The following is a 13,644-nucleotide window of genomic DNA, read 5'->3' on the forward strand; positions in this document are numbered from 1 at the left end:
TAGATAGATAGATAGATAGATAGATAGATAGATAGATAGATAGATAGATAGATAGATAGATGGCACAAGGTGAGTTGAAGATAAAGGGGTGATATATGGAAAATAAAATTAAGGGGTGAGAGAGGATTATACTGGGGAAAGGAGAAAGGGAGAGGTAGAATGGAGTAAATTATCTCACGTGAAACAGACAAGAAAAGGCTTTTACAGTGGAGGGGAAATGAGGGAAGGTGAGAGGGAATGAGAGAATCTTATTCTCATAGGATTTGGCTTAAGGAGGGAATAACATACATAATTTGGTATGGGTATCTATCTTACCCTACAGGAAAATAAGGGGGGAAGGGGACAAGAGAGCAGGGGATGACAGAGGTGGGGCAGATTGGTGGAGGGGATAATCAGAAGCAAACACTTCTGAGGAGGGACAAGGTCAAAAGAGAGAATAGAATAAATGGGGGGGTAGGATGAAAGGAAATATATTTAGTTTTTTACAACAACAAAAAAAAGGGTATAAATAGTTTAATAACTCTTTAGGCATAATTCCAGATTGCTCTCCACAATGGTTGGATCAGTTCACAATTCTACCAACAATGAATTAGTGTCCCACTTTTTCCACATCCCCTCCAACATTTGTCACTTTCTCCTTCAATCATTTTTCCAATCTGGTAGGTGTAAAACGATACCTCAAGGTTTTTTTAAATTTGCATTTCTCTAATCAATAATGATTTAGAGCATTTTTTTAAATACAGATAAAAGTTGTTTTGATTTCTTCATCAGAAAACTGCCTGTTTCTATCCTTTGACCATTTATCAATTGGGGAATGACTCATATTCTTATATATCTGACAAAATTATTTTATGTTTTAGATATGAGACAAGCCTCTGTAGCTCGTTGTTTAGTTTTCATGGCTTATGAGTGTAAATAGCAATAGTTTTCTGTTTTGGCCAGAAATTCAAAGGGCCTTCCTCTCTCAGGTTGATATCTTTGTGATGGTAAATTGAGCCATCTTTTATCTTAACTCTTACAGCCCTTTGTCATTGAATGGGTGTGACCTCAGACAAATTGCGACCTGGAAAAGACCTTAATTTAGAAAGGCCAAGGTCAGGTAATGCATCCTGGGCCATTGTCAGTCATGTTGACCTTTGTCTTGCCCCTGGATTTTGATGACTGTGGAGGAGAGAGTGAAGCTGAAAACTTTACACAGCTCTGCCCCACTCATATCCAACTGATGCACAAATCAAGATATCACCCTTGTGATGTTGTTGCTTCTCTTTGAGAATAAAGGATGAACAACAGACACAGTGTATCAGAGGAAATAATATGAACTCATACATATTTAATTAACAAGAAGAAATGAACAAATAACAAGTATTTATTAATCACTTACTGAATGCATAGCTTTGTTCTAGGCATCATGTAGGATACTGCATGAAATATAGTCTCAGTTTATAAGACTGCAATCCATTTGGGAAGAAATGAGGTCCATGTATTCAGTGGGAGTATAAATACACTGGTGGATGGAGTGCTGAACTTGGAGTCAAATGACTCAAACTAGAAAATCAGCTTTACCAATTGCTACCTGTGTAACCCTGGAAAGTTGCCTCTATGGACAACTCATCTTCCTCTTTGGGTCTCAGTTTCCCCATATGCAAGATGAGAATATCCTTGAAAATCTATAAACTCCTTTCCTGCTCTAAATCTATGATGTGTTGTTCTTATAAGTGATAAGAGGTTTAGAAACGTAAGTGATTCAGTGCCACATGTCTACTTCAGTCACATGTGAAATGGGTGCCAGCTGAAACCTTGCACACCAACTATGATTATTCTTTCCTGTGTGTATATGTTAAACACGTCTCTTAATTCAACACCCTTGATAGGGGAAATCATGCGGCAGGAAGAAAAATAGAGAATTTTTGTTTTACCTCTTCACTGCCTTGTAGAGAGAGCTCTTTTGACTTCAATTCTCATCTCTATTCAAGTCGATTCAATAGAATACAATGTAATACAATTCACTTAACATTTGTTAAGTAACTAATGCATTTGTAGCTCTGTGGGAGGCCCCTGCATAGTTGAAACTTTGTCGTGGGGAAGAGGGATTAAATTTATTCTGCTTGGCCCCAGAAGGAAGAACCAGGGGTAATAATTGGAAATTTGCAGGAAGAGAAATTTCCATTCAATATATGAGCAATTTCTTAATAAATTGAGTTGTCCAAAGTTGAAATGGATTCGGAGGGGAGAGAAAGAGGAATGTTCATCCTTTATCCTGTTACTGAAAGTCTTCACAAAGTGAATGGGTGGTCTTCTTTCAGAGATTTTACAAAGGAAATTCTTCCTTGGCAGGGTAGGGGGAAGGGAGGAGATGACCTCTGAGTTCTCTTTCTAACTCTGCAGTTTTATGATTCCGTCATTAGTCTTGACTCCTTAACTAGTGATAAGCAACTCAAGGGTACAGAGACTGTATCATCTGCTCCCTTAATAACACCAGCATTTTCTAGCTTAATGTTGGACTCACAATACTAGTTGATAGTATTTTTATAATAATTTGCATTTATATCTCTCCTTATTATTATACAACTATGTTTATTAATGTTTATATTTAATATTAAACACTAATTTAATTTTAATTAATTAAAACTTTATCAATATTTATTATAACACTTTACCTATAAAGATTATGAGATTTAGGTCAAATGATTGCCCAATGTCACATAGCCCAGAAATAGTAGAGCTTGGATTTGAACCTAAATTGTCTGATCCTAGACAAAGTACTCTTTCTACTATGATTCACTGCCTTCTTTTTTAACTCTGACATTATGTGATTACAATGATTTATAAACCCTTCATTCTGCTACTCCAAAACAAAATTCTGGTATGCACCTGAAGAGTGGTTCACTTATACGGTGGGTGTTAGTCCTATCCCACTACAGACAGCAAAATAAAGGAGTCCCACTGAGTGATAAGATCATGGGATTGTAGATGTAGAGATGGAAGTGGCATTAGAAGTCAATCTTCTCATTTTGTTCAATCTTGTTCAATCTTCTCATTTTGCAAATGAGAAATCTGAAGTGCAGAGTACCATATGTGGCTTGCCAAGGTCATATATATAGTAAATAGGTCCTGTGACTCCAAGTTCAGCAGCATCAGAGTTTTCATACTCTCTGGTCTTTGTTCTTGTCTCATTCAATGCATGGGCATCTTTTCTTCCCAAATATATTATAATCCCCATTCAAGAAAGGGCTCTGTCTTATACAATTGCCCACTTTAACCTGACTAACATATTTTGAATAGAATGGGGTGAGTACAGAGTTATAACCAACATGAGCAGACCAGCTCTTGGTCCCAAGGTCTTGACATCCAGGTATATGTGTGCAGAGGGGGCAGGGAAGGTACTTCCTCCCCTAAAGACTTGCCCTGTAACCGTCCACTGATGCTTATGACCTAACTGGCCCCGGGCTATAACTTCAGACTCTTTTTGCTCTGGTATCCCTAATCCTTATGGGATATATAAACTGGACTGTCTAGAGAACAGGTCTCATCTCCCTTTCAACAAGTTTGTCCTCTCTGCTATTATCTATTCCCCCAATTGAATTTGCTCCATGTGCAAAAATTCTTAATTATGAACCTAGGTCAGTGACTCTAAGAATTATTCTTCTTTCCTTTCATCAATAATAAATGTATAGACTTCAACCATAGTTGGATGTATTTCTAAATCGTTATCTAGAGAGACAAAAAATAAAACTTTTGAGCCCAATACTGAACCTAAATGCAATATGATTTTGATTTTAAGATTAAAAAAAAAAAACAAATTCGTTGGCATCTGTTAAAGATGTCCTGGTTGATACTATAAGCAAACTGGGAGAGCAAGGAATAGTTTACCTGTCAGATCTATGGAGAACAGAAGAAGTCATGACCAAACAGGAGATAGAGAACATTATGAAAAGCAAAATCGATAGTTTTGATTACATTAAATTAAAAAGTTTTTGCACAAACAAAGCCAATGCAACTAAGATTAGAAAGAAGGTAGAAAATTGGGAAGGAATTTTTACAACCAGTCTCTCTGATAAGGGCCTCATTTCTAAAATATATAGAGAATTAAGTCAAATTTGTAAGAATACAAGCCATTCCCCAATTGATAAATGGTCAAAGGATATGAACAGACAGTTCTCAGATGAAGAAATTATAGCCATCTATAGTCATATGAAAAAATACTCTAAATCATTATTGATTAGAGAAATGCAAATCAAAACAACTCTGAGATACCACATCACACCTATCAGAATGGCCAACATGACAAAACAGGAAAATGATAAATGTTGGAGAAGATATGGGAAAATTGGAACACTAATGCATTGTTGGTGGAGTTGTGAAATGATCCAACCATTGTGGAGAGCAATTTGGAACCATGCCCAAAGGGCTATAAAAATGTGCATACCCTTTGACCCAGCAATAGCACTTCTAGGGCTATATCCCAAAGAGATCACACAAATGGGAAAAGGACCTACATGTACAAAAATATTCATAGCAGCTCTTTTTGTGGTGGCAAAGAATTGGAAATTGAGAGGATGCCAATCAATTGGGGAATGGCTGAGCAAGTTGTGGTATATGAATGTGATGGAATACTATTGTGCTATAAGAAGTGATGAACAGGCTGACTTCAGAAAAACCTGGAAAGACTTGTATGGTCTGATGCTGAGTGAAGTGACCAGAGCCAAGAGAATGTTATATGCAATAATAACCACATTGTGTGATGACTAATATTGACAAACTTAACCCTTCCTCGCAATACAAGGATCTAAGACATCTCCAGAGGCCTTGTGATGGAAAATGCCATTGACATCCAAAGAAAGAACTATGGAAGTTGAATTGCTATTTTTTTTCTTCTTTCTCTTTTTTCTCTCCTACTGAGTTTTGTTTCCTCTTTCTGATGGTTCCTATTGGTTTTAATTTTTACTTACAACATCATTAATGTGAAAATACATTTAATATGAATGTAAATGTATAGCCTATATCAGATTGTGCACTATCTTGGGGAGGGTGGTGGGGAGGAAGGAGGAGAAAAATTTTAAACTCAAAAGCATATGGAAGTGATTATTGATAAATCAAAATAAATTAATTAAAAAATGAAAAAAATAAAGATATCCTGGTAATCTATTAACTTTCAAGGCAACAAAATTATATTTCATGAATCAGAAATCTGCCATACTTCATTTACCCTTATCTTATGATAATATCCTATTTTCCTCAATTAGATGACCATGAATACCTTGCTCACCCATTTTCTTTTAATAGGGTAATTATTGGCCCCAAAGAACCATTGGCAAGGTCTGGATATTTTTAGTGAACTGTTATGAACCCAGAAGTCTACTTATTATCTGAGTATGTCTCTATAGCATTCGTCAGGGGTAAAACTATCTATCTATCTATCTATCTATCTATCTATCTATCTATCTATCTATCTATCTATCTATCTATCTCTCTATCTCTCTATCTAAAAGCTATATCCTCATCTGACTGGCTGGTGCCAGAGAAGCCTGGAAAGTACTGAACTGATCCGAGGTGTGGGAATTAGATGGTTGAGAGTACTGAGATAGGTTTCAATACCAATTTCATCAGACTGCCTTGCACAGTGCCCTTGGCCTTTCTGGTTTTCTTGGCTGGAATGCTGGTGGGAGGATGAAATCATCCATTTCCATTTATTTTAAAAGGCAAAGCAAACTAGGCCCTTAGACTGGTGTTACTAGGATAAGTGGACCAGGAAAGGGTGTGTTAGTACTAGTTTACCACCTGCCTTCCCTCTTTACTAGAGTTCCCAACCTAGTCAGTCAGGGGTGGGAATGTTCCCCACTCAGATGGAGAAAGTAAAGCATTCATCAGTTCACATGCTGCGGACTCTGGGGTTGGAGCCAGGAACACATCACCAACAGCATGAAATATGCACTCTGAGCAAAGCACGGATGTCGAGCAACCCAGATAAAGATTTCCTTTGGTTGCCAAGAGGGAGGCTGGCCAATTCTTTAATCCCTAATGGATAACTTGGTCCTCTGTAGACCTTAGGGTCTGTGATATAAATGTTTCAGCAATGTTATAGGTACCCCACTGGTACCTATGTGTTCAGATGCAAGTGCCTAAATCTGGGGCTGTCAGCAACAGTTTTAGGTTCTATATATATATATATATGCTCATCATTCCTGTCATGGGAGCAGTAACCATTTAGGGTAGCTGTGGTTAATGGCCTGGTTGCTGTTTCCTTTTTTTCTGTTGGGCCATGAATTTCCCTGAATTCCTTTAATTCTGATATAGAAATCTTCTTTTTGTTTTTGTGGTGAAAGCCAAGAAAGAGAGGCAAGAGCATATATGTGCTAGAGCCATGTCAAATAGAGCCAATTTTTACATTTTTGCTGTGAACATTTACACTTGGGAAATCAGTAAATGCTACACATCAGGGCTTGATTTATTGTTTTGTGGATTGTCAAGACTTAAGGAAGTGATGGAGGAAATGTTAATAATGCAGATTAAACTTTGAAGTGTATTGTGCAAGGTCAGAGTCAAGATGGCAGAATAAGGCAGAAATTCACCTGAACTCTCCAAAATTCATCTCTAAACAACTATAATTTAACATTTCAAAAGAAATTCTGGAGCAGCAGAACCAATAAAAAGAGGGGTTAAAATAATTTTCCAACCCAACTTAGAAGGTCAGCAAGAAAGGTCTGTCTCACTCAGGTAAAGGGAGAGAACAGATGAGTGCAGGTAGTCTCCAGGCAAAGCAGCAGCAGACCATACCCAGCAAGCCATTAGGAGGCCCCGATTTCCTGTGTAGTTCTGAGATCAAGTCCCACAGTCCCAGTACAGCAGGTCAGCTGCAAAGCCTCATGCCCCTGGAGTGGCAGGCCAGCAGCCAGGTTCTACAGCCCCAGTGCATCCAACCAGTGGCCAGGCCCAAGGCCCCAGTGCAAGAAACTTGGGACAGTGTCCCCTCCACACGAGAAACAGAGCAAAAAATTTAAAGACATGAAATAGTCTGGAAAAATGAGCAAAACCCCCCCAAAAAAAACAAAAAACAAAAACCAAAAAAAAAATCTGAAAGTTACTATTGGTGACAGGGAAGGTCAAAAAACAAACTCAGAAGAGGACAACAATGTCAAAATGCCTAAAGCCTCAAAGAAAAATGTGGATTGATCTCAGACTCAAAAAGAATTCTTGGAAGAGCTCAAAAAGGATTTTAAAAAACAGATAAGAGAAGTAGAAGAACAATAGGGAAAAGAAATGAGAGTGATATAAAAGAATCATGAAAAGAAAGTGTCAACAGCTTGGTAAAGGAAGCACAAAAAATGGAAAAAAAACATACAAAATTTATCCAGGAACTATATGAACACAATTACAAAACACTTTTCATGCAAATAAAGTCAGATCTAAATAATTGGAAAAATGTCAGTTGCTCTTGGGTAAGCTGAGCTATTATAATAAAAATGACAATTCTACCTAAGTTAATTTACTTATTCAGTGCCATACCAATCAAATCACCAAAAATTATTTGATAAAGCTAGAAAAAATAATAAGAAGATTCATTTGGAATAACAGAAGGTCCAGATATCAAGAGAACTAATGAAAAGAAATGCAGGGGAAGATGACCTAGCCATTCCAGATCTTAAATTGTATTATAAAGCAGCAATCATCAAAACTACTTGGTACTGGCTAAGAAATAGAGTGGTGGATCAGTGGAACAGGTTAGGTATGTAAGACAGACTAGTCAATGACTGTAGTAATCTAATGTTTGATAAACCCAAACAGCTCAGCTTCTAGGATAAGAACTCGCTAGGAGTTCTGGGAAAACTGGAAAAGAGTGTGGCAGAAACTAGGCATAGACCAAAATTTTGCACCATATACCAAAATAAAATCAAAATGGGTTCATGATTTAGATATAAAGGCTGATATTATAAGCAAACTGGGAGAGCAAGTAATAGTTCACCTGTCAGATTTATGGAGAACAGAAGAATTTGACTAAATAGGAGATAGAGAACATTATGAATTGCAAAATGGATTATTTTGATTATATCAAATTGAAAAGTTTTTGCAGAAACAAAGCCAATGCAACCAAGATTAGAAGGAAAGTAGAAAACTCAGAAAGAATTTTTACAATTAGTATCTCTGATAAGGGCCTCATTTCTAAAATATATAGAGAACTAAATCAAATTTATAAGACTACAAGGTGTTCTCCAATTGATAAATGGTCAAAGGATATGAACAGACAGTTCTCAGATGAAGAAATTATAGCCATCTATAGTCATATGAAAAAATACTCTAAATCACTATTGATTAGAGAAATGCAAATCAAAACAACTCTGAGGTACCACATCACACCTACCAGATTGACCAACATGACAAAACAGGAAAATGATAAATGCTGGAAAAGATATGGGAAAATTGGAACACTAATGCATTGTTGGTGGAGTTGTGAACTGATCCAACCATTTTGGAGAGCAATTTGGAACTATGCCCAAAAGGCTATAAAAATGTATATAGCCTTTTACCCAGCAATAGCACTTCTAGGGCTATATCCAAAAGAGATCATAAAAAAATGGTAAAAGGACCCACATGTACAAAAATATTCATAGCAGCTCTTTCTATTGTGGCAAAGAATTGGAAATTGAAGGGATGCCCAACAATTGGGGAATGGCTGAACAAGTTGTGGTATGTGAATGTAATGGAATACTATTTTGCTATAAGAAATGATGAGCAGGAGGACTCCAGAAAAAATCTGGAAAGATTTGTATGGACTGATGCTGAGTGAAGTAAGTAGAACCAGGTGAACATTATATACATTAGCAGCCACATTGTGTGATGACTAACTTTGATAGATTTAGCCCTTCTCAGCAATGCAAGGATCTAAGACATCTCTAAAAGCCTCACAATGGAAAATGTTATGCACATCCAGAGAAAGAACTATGAAGTTTGAATGTTGATTGAACCATACTATTTGCTATTTTTTTTCTTCTGTTTTGCTTTGTTTCCTCTTTCTTGTGGGTCCTTCTATTGGTTCTAATTCTTCCTTACAGCATGACTAATGTGAAAATTTATTTAATAGGAATGTATATGTACAGCCTATATCAGATTGCATGCTGTCTTGGGGGAGCAGGGGGAGGGAGACAGAGAAAAATTTAAAACTCAAAAGCATATGGAAGTGATTGTTGAAAACTAAAAATAAATTAATAAAATAACATATGAAACAATAAAAATAACAATAAAAATGTACAGAATTTACTGGGGAAAACAAAAAACAAAAAACAACTCTTTAAAGTAAAATCAGTCAAATGGAAAGAGAGATACAAAAACTAATTGGAAACAAACAATTCCTTAAAAATAAGAATTGGGCACGTGGAAGCTAATGACTCCAGGACACTTTAATAATAAATCAAGCAAAATTAAAAGAAGAAAAAAAGAAGAAAATGTGAACTATCTATTTGGAAAAACAACTCACCTGGAAAATAGATTCAGGAGAGAAAATTAAAAATTATTGGACTGCCTGAAAACCATGATCAAAAATAGAGCCTGGAAATCCTATTTCAGGAAATTATCAAGGAAAATTGTTCTGATAACCTTGATCTAGAGGGTAAAATAGAAATTGAAAGAATCCATTAAGTACCTCTGGAAAGAGATCCCAAAATGAAAATTCCCAGGAATATTATAGTCAAATTCTCGAACTCCCAGGTCAAAAAGAAAATACTGAAAGCAGTTATGAAGAAACAATTCAAATATTGTGGAGCCACAGTCAGAATTAAGCAGGATTTAGCAGTTTCTACTTTAAGTAATCAGAGAGTTTGGAATATGATATTCCAAAGGCAAAGGAGCTAGGATTACAACCAAGAATGACCTACCCAGCAAAACTGAGCATAATCCTTCAGGGGAAAGGATGAATATTCAATGAAATAGAATACTTTTAAGCATTCTTGATGAAAAGATTAGAGCTGAACAGAAAATTTGATTTTCAAATACAAGACTCAAGAGAAGCATGAAAAGGTAAATAGTAAAGAAAACATAAGGAATTCAATGAGGATCAGCTGTTTACATCACTACACAGGAAGATGATACTTGCAACTCTTAAGAACCTTATCACTATTAGGGCAATTAAAGGAGTATACATAGGCAAAGGATGTGGATATAAGTTGACTTTGACAAGATGATATAAAAAATTAAGGAGTTGTTGGATTGTTCTGGGAGAAGAGGGAAGGGAGAGGTAAGATGGAGTAAATTATATCTCATGAAGAGGCATGAAAAACCTAATAAAATTGAGAGAAAGATGGAGGGAGAGAATATCTCTTGAACATTGCTCTAATCAGAAGTGGTTCAGAGAGAGAATATACACTCATCTGTGTATGGAAATCTATCTTACCCTATTGAGAAGTAGGAGGAGAGGTAGGGGACTGATAGAAGGGGGAATGGATTGTGGCAGGCAGTGGTGAGAAGCAAAACACTAGTGTGGATGGACAGAGTGAAGGAGTGAAGGGAGAGGGAGAGAGACAGAAACAGAAAGAGAGAGAGAATATAAGCAGAAGAAAAATAGGATAGAAGGAAATACAGGTGAACTTATACATAAAACAGAAGTGAGTGAATAGCAGAGTGGATTAAAAACCCAAATCCTACAACATATTGTTTACCAAAAACACATTTGAAGCAGAGAGACATACACAGAGTTAAGGTAAGGGGCTGGAGCAGAATTTATTATGCTTCAGCTGAAGTAAAATAGGCAGGCATAGCAATCATGATCTCAGACAATACAAAAGCAAAAATGACCTAATTAAAAGAGATAAAGAATGAAAGTACATTTTGCTAAAAAATACCATAGGCAATGTAATAATATCAATACTAAATATATATGCACCAAATGCTATAGCATCCAAATTTTTATAGGAGAAGCTAAATGAGTTCTAGGAGGAAAGAGACAGTAAGACTATACTAATGAGGTCCCTCAACTTTCCGTCTCAGAACTAGATAAATATAAATGAAAATAAACAAGAAAGAAGTTAAGGAGGTGAATAGAATTATAGAAAAAAAATTATATATGATAGACTTCTGGAGAAAATTGAATGAGAATAGAAATGAATTTACCTTTTTCTCAGTGGTACATGACATCTACACATAATATGGCATAAAAACCTCACAACCAAATGCAGAAAAGCAGATGTTAAAAACAACATTTTCAGATCATAATCTTATAAAAATTACATTCAATAAAGGGAAGGGAGAAATAAATTAAAATTAATTGGAAACTAAAGAATCTAATCGTAAAGAATAAGTGGGTCAAAGAACAAATCATAGACATAATAATTTCATTAAAGAGAATGAGAACAATGAGACAATATACCAAAATTTATAGGATTCAGAAAAGCAGTACATGGAGGAAAAATTATATCTCTAATTGCTTGTATCAATAAAACAGAGAAAGAAGAAATCAATGATTAGGCATGCAACTAAAAATAAAATAGACAAAGAGCAAATTAAAAATGCTCAATTAATCATCAAATTAGAAAGCCTATAAATCAAAGGAGATATTCATAATATTGAAAGTAGGATAACCATTGAACTAATGAATAAAACTAGTGCTTGGTTTTATGAAAAAAATAGATAAACCATTGGTTATTTTGATTGAAAAAAGAAAAGAAGAAAACCAAATTACCAGTATCAAAAATGAAAAGTGTGAATTCACTACCAAAGAAGAGGAAACTAGAACAATTATTAAAATCTATTTTGCCCAATTATATGCCAACAAATCTGACAATCTATGCAAAATTGGTGAATTTTTACCAAAATATAAATTACCCAGATTAACAGAAGAGGAAATAGAATACTTAAATAAATCTATCTTAGCAAAAGAAATTGAACAAGACATCAATGAACTCCCTAAGAAAAAATCCCCAGGGTCAGATGGATTCACAAAGGAATTCTACCAACCATCTAAAGAACAATTAACCCCAATGCTATATAAACTATTTAGAAAAATAGGTGAAGAATCCTACAAAATTCCTTTATAACAGAAATGTGGTGCTGCCTAAACTCCTTTAATTAGATCTATTTTTGCTTTTATTTTGTCTGAGATCACAATTGATACACCTGCCTATTTTACTTCAGCTGAAGCATAATAAATTCTCCTTCAGCCCCTTACCTTGACTCTGTGTATGTCTCTCTGCTTCAAATGTGTTTCTGGTAAACAACATTTGCCTAAAGGCAAAAACAGAGAAAGAAAACTATAGAGTAATTTTCTTAATGAATATTGATGTAAAAATTTTAAATAAAATACGAGCAAGGAAATTACGGCAATATATCACAAGGATCATACACTATGACTAGTTGGGATTATGTCACGAATATAGAAATAGTTCAATATTAGGAAAACTATCAGTATAATTGACCATATCAATAACAAAAGCAATGGAAATCATGAATATCTAAATAGATGCAGAAAAAGTCAACACTCATTCCCATTTAAAAAAAAAACACCAGAGAGCATAGAAATAAATAGAACTTTCCTTAAAATGATAGATAGTATCTATCTAAAACCATCAGCTAGCATTATCCATAACGGGAATAAGCTAGAAGCCTTCCCAGTAAGATCGGGGTGAAGCAAGGATGCCCATTATCACTACTATTATTTAATTTTGTACTAGAAATGATAGCTATAGCAATAATAAAAGAAAAAGAAATTGAAAAATTTAGAATAGACAATGAGGAAACAAAATTATTACTCTTTGGAGATGATCTGTTAATATATTTAGAAGATGCTATAGAATCAACTAAAAAATCCAGTTAAAACAATTAACAAGTCTAACAAAGTTTCAGGATATAAAATAGACCCATGCAAATTGTCAACATTATATATATGTGTGTGTGTGTGAGTGTGTGTGTGTGTGTGTGTGTATATATATACACACATATATATATTCATATATATATATATATATATATACATATATGCAAAAAAAAGTCCAGCAGCAAGAGATAAAAAGAGAAATTACAGAGGGCAGAGCCAAGTCCCTGCAGAGAAAATGCAGGGACCTGCTTAAGCTCTCCAACAAACCCCTCCAAACAATTTAAAATAATGCCTCAAAACAAGTTCTGGAGTAGCAGAACCCACAAAAAGATGGCATGAAAAACTTTTTCTGGCCCAAGACAACTTGGAAGGTTAAATCAGGAAAGATCTACTGCACCAGGGTGAGAGTGGAGTCCAGTTTACTGTAGGCCATGCCTCAGCAAACTGAATCAGTGGCCCTAGTGAAAATTTCATATTCTCTCAGCTCACAGACAGTAAAGGAGTCAGACAACTGGTCAAAAGAAGATTGCAGGAGTCCCTTTGCTGGCAGTGAGGGTAGGACTCTTTTGTATTGCCCATGCATAGATCTAGGTTTCAGTCCTGGGTCTCAGTCCCAGGGTAAGGAGGAGCATTAGCAAGGCAGAGTTTTCAGCCACAGGGGATCTGGGACCGTGGTCACAGCTTCAGGGTGAAAAAGAATGCTTGTGGTTGCTCATAGAACAGAACGTAGGATAGGACAGTGTTAAACACACCTTTCTCTAGATCATACCATGTTGGGAGAGCCAAAAACTTACCAGTCCCCAAAATTACTTCTGAAAACAGCTGCACAATAACCTGAAGCTCCTTCA

The 13,644-nt window shown here is 35.6% G+C and overlaps 1 pseudogene; it reads left to right on the forward strand.

The window, feature by feature from the left end:
• Positions 1-6,731: 6,731 nt before the first annotated feature.
• LOC114052182 overlaps positions 6,732-13,644 on the forward strand; it is a 102,601-nt pseudogene continuing 95,688 nt past the window's right edge.

Source organism: Vombatus ursinus, unplaced genomic scaffold, assembly GCF_900497805.2.
Source record: "Vombatus ursinus unplaced genomic scaffold, bare-nosed wombat genome assembly UNPS02014807.1, whole genome shotgun sequence".
NCBI lineage: Eukaryota > Metazoa > Chordata > Mammalia > Diprotodontia > Vombatidae > Vombatus > Vombatus ursinus.